Source organism: Psammomys obesus, unplaced genomic scaffold (assembly GCF_907164565.1).
Source record: "Psammomys obesus unplaced genomic scaffold, mPsaObe1.curated_primary_1811, whole genome shotgun sequence".
Classification (NCBI taxonomy): Eukaryota; Metazoa; Chordata; class Mammalia; order Rodentia; family Muridae; genus Psammomys; species Psammomys obesus.
Window position 1 is genome coordinate 15,665,758 of NW_026596101.1, and position 8,916 is coordinate 15,674,673.

Here is an 8,916-nt window from a genome sequence, read left to right on the forward strand (position 1 = left end):
ACACACACACACACACACACACACACACACACACACACACACACACATGAGTAGCTGGACTCCAGCCTGTCTCCCTCTCTAAGATTAGAGGCTTTGTTGTTCCTCATGCTACACCTGAGAGTGACCAGTGTGTCTGTCCACAGTTTCTAACGAATTAGGCTCAGTCAACTGTGGACCAGGGCCTTCAAGACAGTGAATGAGTGTAAACGTTCCCTTTTCACAACACGAGTATTTCAGATTCTGTAGTGAGGCAAAGCTCACAAATATAAAACTCGAGTTCTCCCTTAACTCTTAAGGTCTGACACTAGCTTTGCATGTCAGTCTTGAACCAGAATTTAAGAGCTGCCTGCACAGCTATAAGAGAGTATTCTCCCTTATCTAGCTACTTTCCTTTTTATGTCTCTGTCAACAGGAGTGAGTGTGAAGGTGAGGTGGAGACATATCTTGGTCATGGGTTCAATTCCAACCATTGACACCCAAATGTCATAAAGAATTTTTTTGTAAAACCATGGATTTTTGTCTGTTCCCTTCGTAATTTTTCTTACTATTCTTCGTAATTTTTATTACTATTCATTTTACATAAAAATGCTACAGTATAAAAAATACTTGAATGTTTTCTCAATGTTGTCAAATTCTTTTACCAGCCCCTGTGAAATACTACATAATCATAAAAATCTTTCGTGTTTTTAGGAAGACTTAAAAGAAATTCAGCAACTCGCAAAAAGCAATTGTTATAGTTTCAGCACAAATCTAACCATTGCAAAGCTCATAATTATAATTACTCAGCCTAGAAGTTATACATGATTTAAAAAAAAGAAGACAAAACTGAGTCAGAGTTTTTTGCTTTGTAAGTAATCAGATAATTATAATGACTATATTCAAAGACAAAAACACTCCTTGATAATAAATGCCCTAAAAGTTGTTATGTTATGCAAAGATTAGAGCTTGGAGCATCTTCAAAATGCTCTTTCCAATATGTACCCAATAAGTAATAAATGCAAAGTCAATGTATTCCAATTTAATACTCATGTCATAACTTTGCCTCATTCCTCTGGGGTTATAGAGACTTACCTTTTAGTGTTCCATTTTAGCAAAGCAACTTTGAACTCTGCTTCAAGAGAATCCATTGTGCACACTGAGTCCAGGCCAAGCCCTCATCAGCATTCCACTGGAGGGTTCTAGGAGCATGAATAGATTTTAATCAGTCAACAACACTATGGTCAACCAAATGCATTCTGATACTTGGACCTTTTATCTCCAGAGCTGTGCAGAATCCAATGTCATGGTAACCTCTTTTATGCCTCATTGTTCCTCAAATGTACTTAGAGTGAATTTACAAAGCCACAACTTATTTTGTGGATACAAAGCTTTCATTAAGTTCAGCCCTTCCTAAGTCCCCTTTGTTTCTTCTTTCAGCACTTTCTGCCAGTGGATCCTCACTTAATAGCAAGTTCCCGTAAATTTTTAAAAAAATAATAATAAAATAAAGATATTGAGTACGATTCAGTAGCTACGCTACTTGTCATTTGTGGCTCTTTGGAAATAAGCTTTAATGTTTCAGATGATTGCATAGCTTTGCAATCTAAGGCATCAGTCCCTGCATTGGGGAGAAAAGCAAGAAACCTGGGTCACCCGACTCTGGTTTTGTTATGGTCCCATGTTTGCCCATGTGGACATGAGAGGGACACACATAATGTAAGTTTGTGGAACTGACCTCTGGATCAGGAAGTGGATATGGGGTTCTAATGTTCCAGAAAGCCTTCAACAGATCCTCAACCCTAAAGAGCTATTATTTAACTCATTTCTTCAATAACCTTCACTTAAACAATACATTTAAAGCAACAACTGTTGCTTGGAGAACTTTAGTTCATTTCCTAAGTTGCACACAAAAGCGGTCATGGTAGAAAGCTCTTAAACCTCAGAGCTGGGAAGGTGCAGGAAGGCGGATCCCTGGGGCTCAGTGGTCTGGCTACCTAGATGAATTGGAGAGCTCCAGACAAGGAAAGACAGCTGAGTTTGGCCTCTGACCTCCACAGGCTTGTGCACACACATGCTAATGCGAATGCACACACACACACGCACACACACGCACACACACACACGCACACACACACACATGCATGGGCATCCATGGGAAAGGTTGGGTGAAAGAGAGCGCAGGTGATCCTTTAAAGAAACCTGCTGTCCAATTCTAGGTAACATGTTGTAGATGATGGTCACATGCTGAGTTTACAACAGAACACCGCTAATGAGTGACGGGGCGCGTGTGAATTGGTTGAAAGGGAAGGCTGGCTTACTTGTTTTCATTGTATGTGTGCATGTGCACTAAGTACACCAGAAGAAGGCATCGGACGTCCTGGAACCAGAGTTACAGGTGGCTGTGAGCCACCATATAGGTGCTAGGTATTGAACCAAGGTCCTCTGCAAGACCAGCAAGTGTTCTAAACCATTGAGCCATCTCTCCAGCTTAGAGTGCTGGAATCCTTATGTTAGAAGAGGGAGATGAAAAGAACTGGAGGGGACAGGAACTCCACAAGGAGAACAACAGAGCCAAAATACCAGGACCCAGGGGCGCCTTCAGAGACCAATACTCCAACTAAGGACCAGGCATCTAGAGGACCTAGAACCCCTGTTCATAGGAAACCCATAGGCTGCTCAGTTTCCAAGTAGGTTCCCTAGTAAGGGGTACAGGGGCTGTCTCTGACATGAACTCAATGGCTGACTCTTTGATCACCTCCCCCCCTGGGGGAAGCGGGTGCAGCCTTGCCAGGCCACAGAGGAAGATCATGAAGCCAGTCCTGATGAGACCTGATAGGCTAGGGTCAGAGGGAAGGGAAGGAGGACCTCCCCTATCAGGGAACTAGGTAAAGGGGGAGAAGAGGGATTATGGATAAACTGGGAGGAGACAAGGGAGGGGGCTGCAATGGGGATACAAAGTGAATAAATTATAATACACAAATATATAAATAATTTTTTAAAAAAAAGAAAGAAAAGGAAAACTGGCTATACAGATGTGTACAGGACACATCAAAGCAAGGGGAACTGGAGACTGAGAAAGGAGCCTTTATTTACCATAGGCACTGGGTGCTGAAAGCTTGAAATAGGAAGCTGACAGGAAAAAACAGGAGGAATGAGATGGATGGGAAGGAAATTAGAAAAGGACCATTAGTCCTTTCTCAAAGTTCTTATTTTAAGACTCAAATATTTCCTACTGTCTATCACATATATGAGTCATGAAGGCATTATTTTCATTAGGGGAGAAACGGGTTGGGGAGAGTAGGGGGGCTCTATTCCAAGTGGAAAGCCAAGGTATATTTTTAGCTACATTAAGCCAGCCTTCTGCTGCTCTGAGCACTGATGTAATTCCAACATAAAACATAATCTATAATATTCCAAGGGAACAAATCCAATTCTTGGTCATATAAATTTTCATATAAGTCCATCACAATTCATTCCCAAAACATCTCATTCTCTTTGAAAGCTGGGGCTGCAGCTAGCGATCAAAAAGAGGATTTTAAAATTACTCTGGAATTTTCAGAGACGCTAAATCTAACCTGCCTATGGTGCAGGACCAATCCCCCAAACTTTAAATCAGAGGTAAAGCATTTTATGTTTTAAAAGATATATTCCTCAAAGTTTATCATGGTGTATTAAAGTCAAATGTGAGTTATTACTTACCAAATCCAGAGCTGATGTCTCCCCTTGATTACCCTAGGTAGGCGAGGATAAGTATCTTCCATCAACATATTTTTTTTACCTTTTCATCTGCCTCTTGCTATTTACAATAGAGTGAAAAATAATAGCCTAGGAGTGACTTTGCTGGACGAAGTGCAAATCCCATCTGACTGTGCTCTAAACTGTATTCCAGGCCCCTAGCAAGTTCTGTTGCCTGAAGAAGAATAGAAATTGCCTTCTCCAAAGCTAGACAGATCCCAGAAGATAGTCAACGGCCGTTCAGCTAATGAACTTGAGTGTTTACCCCAGCTTAGAATCCTATGTGCATATTATTGCCCAGGCCTACAAGTTACATCTTTTGCCCTTGCTGGGGCTTTTTGCATGACAGGCAGCTATCCCACAACAGGGGTGCCGATGAAACTGTAAAGACAAACAGGACTTACACTATGATGCAGAAGCATCTCCATCGATTCTTCTGGTTCTATTCAGTGTAAACACAGTCATTAGTAACACGATTCCTCCAAAGAAGAATGAGCTGAAGAAATGGGAGAATGGGGGTCACCCTTAGAAAATTACACTTTCCTGCAGATGACCATCTAGGCCTCTCCATCCAAGGAGCATCCTCTAAGTTCACAGTCCCAAATATTACCCTTCCAGTCTCTGGTATTATTAAGCTGTTAGATTCCTGTTGTAGAGTGGTTTCTTATTCTGAGGCAATGTTCCAACGAATGGTTTCCACTTAACTATGGAAAATAGGGTAAGAAGACTAAGGGAAAGATATATAGACATATATGTCCTCAAATCCTGACACCACCATTTATGAAAGAAGAAAATGGCCTACTAAGTAAACCTCCTTTGGGTTCCCAGTCACAAAATGTGGTTACTTGAGTCCTACCCCACCCTTGTGTGTTTCTCAGAAGCTTCTTGGAAGGTCTCCTTTCAGGACACCTAAGAAGTTTGGTTCCAACCTACCCCTCAACTCACTAATAACAACCCCAACCCTCCTAACAATTAGAAACAATTGTTTCCTTGAAAACAAAACGAAAAAATTCATGATTAAGAATGAAGAGAACATTATTAGGATTTGATGATTTTTTTTTACAATGGATGAATACATGCATGGTTATACAAGGTTTAAAATGTTGTTGTGTTAATAAATCTGGGTTTTAGAGCAGGCAACATTTTGAGTAAATTATATGGGAATAAGGACAGGGTCTCTCAGCCCATGTGAAGATAATGAAGTGATAGCTGGTAAAGGTGTTGGACTATAATTCCCTCGCAACAGTGGGGCAAGACTAGAGAACCGTCATCTTAAGTATCCTGTGAAGAGTCTAAGTATAAGGGGGAAGATGACTTAAGGGTACATTCTTGGTCTGCCATGCTTGAAAGTAATGTTTGTTTGTTTGTATGTTTGTTTGTTTGTTTGTATGTGTTGCTTATTGGTTGGTTGGCTGGTTCTCTCATAAGAAGACAGTTTCTAGAAAGCAATAGAAGGTGGCAACCCAAGATTGCTGAGATGGTCTAGGCAACATTCAGATAGCGTGTGTGAGGTTTGCAAATATCTTCCTAAAGGCTCATGGGAAATTTCAGTCACTGGAGAGTTTTTAGCTCTGGAGACAGCAGGGGCTCCATTATATGTTGAGAAGAAAAGGTACAGTGCTGGGCCCCTGCTTGATGCTTTTCAGGGGAACACTGCCTTGAATTATTGGCTTCCCTTTTTATGGAAAATACAATTAAAACGTTTTTGAAGATTTTGGTGTGTGTTTAATATACAAATATACATATGGTCAAAGTTAAGAAAAACCATACGTTTAAATCTTCTGGTTTCATCCCGACACTTAGAATTTGAGAAACTATCCTTAAGAAGCCTGACCACTTCTGGGATACCTCACCCAGGATGATCTTCTCCAGTTCCCACCATTTACCTGAAAATTTCATGATTTCCTTGTTTTTTATTGCTGAGTAATATTCCATTGTGTAGATGTATCACAATTTCTGTATCCATTCCTCAGGTGAGGGGCATCTGGGTTGGTTCCAGCTTCTGGCTATTACAAATAAAGCTGCTACAAACATGGTTGAGCAAATGTCCTTATTGTGTACTTGAGCGTCTTTTGGATATATGCCTAGGGGTGGTATAGCTGGATCTTGAAGAAACACTATTCCTAATTGTCTGAAAAAGCGCCAGATTGATTTCCAGAAGCAGAAAGACACACAGGGTATATACTCACTCATAAGTGGATATTAGACAAATAAACCTACTGAAATAGGATAAACCTTCTGAAATCTGTACACCTAAAGAAACTAATCAAGAAGGAGGACTCTGGCTAAAATGTTCAATCCCTATTCAGAAAGGCAAAGAGGATAGACATCAGGAGAATGAAACATGACAGGAGCCTGTCACAAAGGGCCTCTGAAAAACTCTACCCTGCAGGGTATCAAAGCAGATGCTGAGACTTATAGCCATCCTTTGGGCAGAGTGTAGGGAATCTTATGAAATAAGTGGGAAATAGTAAGACCTGGAGAGGACAGGAGCTCCATAAGGAGAGCAACAGAACCAAAAAATCTGGGTACAGGGGTCTCTTCTGAGACTGATTCTCCAACCAAGGACCATTCATGGAGATAACCTGGAACCCCTGCACAGATATGGCCCATGGCAGTTCAGTGTCCAAATGGGTTCCATAGTAATGGGGACAGGGACTGTCTCTGATATGAACTGATTGGCCTATTCTTTGATCACCTCTCCTAAGGGAGGAGCAGACTTACCAGGCCACAGAGGAAGACAACAACCACTCCTGAGACCTGAGACTTGAGGATCAGAAGGAAGGAGAGGGGCATGCGTGAAGAAGGGGGAGTGAGGGTAGGATTGTGAAGGGAGGAGGAAGAGAGCTACAGGGGGGGATACAAAGTGAATAAAGTATAATTAATAAAAATTAAAATAAATTTTTTAAAAAGCCTGACCACAAGTTTTCTTAATTTTGTAACTGACAAAGTCATGTTATCAAGCTGAAAAGAACCCAAGGAAAAGGAGGGTTTCTAACACTTAAGTTTCGCTAGCTTTAAGGTGAAGTCACTTTTTTTGCGGGGCAGGGAGTATAATAATAAAATGGAATCAGTGGAAGGAATTCTCCATGACAAAAATGCCAAAGCACAAGCAATTTTGCACCTAATCCAAAAGGCCCCAGTAGAAGATTTGCATATTCAAATTTTTCTTGGAGGAGACAGTTCTATCTTACAGAAGGCAGAGGCAAGCATGGCCTACCATTCTTAAAATAATACACTATCCTTCAGTCACTTAGACAAAACATCCTGAGAGAAGCAACTTAGGAGAGAAAGGGCTATTTCCTCTCTTAACTCCGGTTACAGTCCACAGCAGGGACATCAAAGCAGCAGATGCCTGAGGGAGCTGCTCATCACACATCCATGATCAGGAACAGACAAAAACTAATGAAGGCTTGCCAGCACCCAGCTCTCTCCCATTGCTGGCCCCAACTCATGAAAACACTTCACCCATATCACGGTGGGTTTTCCTACACAGGTTCTCACAGCCATCCATAGGCTGGGACCCTTTAATATAGTTCCTCATGTTGTGGTGATCCCAACCATAACATTATTTTGTTGCTACTTCATAATTATAATTTTTGCTACTGTTATGAATCATAAATATCTGATATGCAACCCCAAGAGAGGTCATGACTCACAGTTTGAGGACCACTGATTTAGACAATCCCATGTTGAAACCCTCTTCCCAGGTGATTCTAGAGTCTATTAAATTGATCATTAAATCTAAGCATTCTAATCTCCTAGTCTTATCTAAAGATGGGAGTGGTAAAACATGCTAGGCCACAAAGTATCTAATGCTCCATTTTGGGTTCCTCTTGGGACCTTCTCCTAAAGGTGACACTAGGTGGTTACTCCAGCAAGGCTTACAAGCAAATGATTCGGAGGGGGCTTGGGTTCAGAACTCAGCTGTCACTTCTACTTCTGTTTAAGTTTCTTGCATCTTATATGACTATCTAGTTAACCTTCACAGTTGTGTGCTACAAGCATAAGGAAGTGAAGACATCCTGAAGAGGGGTGTTTACCTCTCTTTTAAAATGCATTTATAGCCAGGCATGGTGGCACACACCTGTAATCCCAGCACTCTGGGAGGCAGAGGCAGGCAGATAGCTGTGAGTTTGAGGCCAGCCTGGTATACAAAGTGAGTCCAGGACAGCTAAGGCTACACAAAGAAACCCTGTCTCGAAAAACAAACAAACAAATAAACAAAGCATTCCTATGTGAACTAACCTGTAAAAGGAAATTTACACCGAATCACTCTAAATAGAGCTTAAAAGTAATTCCTTAAGCAACAGTAATTTTCGCATTTTTAAAAGTGTATAGGGCACTGCAGTTACTCCAAAGAGACCCATATGAAGGATGCAGTCTAAGGTCAAATGATAGAGTAAAGGCTCTGAGAAGTCCTGTAATGGAAAGGAAACAAAAAAACAAAAACAAAAACCTCTCACTCTTGTGTTAACTCAGCAAACATGTGCTAACCAAAGAACGCTGTCTATTAATCTGGGCAAACATATTTGAAACATTGCTTTCGGCATTTATTTAACATTTCCAAAGCATCCTAGCTGATGCACTTTACTTGATATTATAAATTCTTTTAGACAGTTACACAAGACAGTTTTCAGAGAGAACCAAATGACCCAAACCCTGTCTTTACAACCGCACTGCTTCCAATAAGAAACGGCACCAGCATGGCGCACCCATCTGCTTCAGCTCACAGAAGCAAGGATTGGGAATCTTTTCAACATGACATCCAAAAGAAGGCTGTGAATCTGCCACGGGGAAGGAGTGACACGCTCCCTCTTATCTCTCCATCCCATGGTGCGGGACTTTACTCTCTCCCCTGTCTCGCCGTTCCTCTACATATGTATTTGTGCTCTCATTATTTTTGCTCTTGGCCGCTTTCAATTTGGGAACTGAGAAAGTGCTTCCCTATTTGTTGAACTCCATCCTGAGGGTGGAATGGAACCCCAGATTTGGGGAGAGGGCATCGCATGTGAGGCGTACAGGATGAGTAACAGTTCAACCCGACTCTATTATTTGAGTGAAAATTCAAGCACCCCTGGGAGGCAAACAAGTTGTGTCCCAAAGTAAAAGAGGTTTACAAGTTCGATATTAACAAATGCATTAAGCAAAGGTTACATTTTGCACGTCAGCAGTTTCTCTGCCTAAAAAAGAGACTTTTTT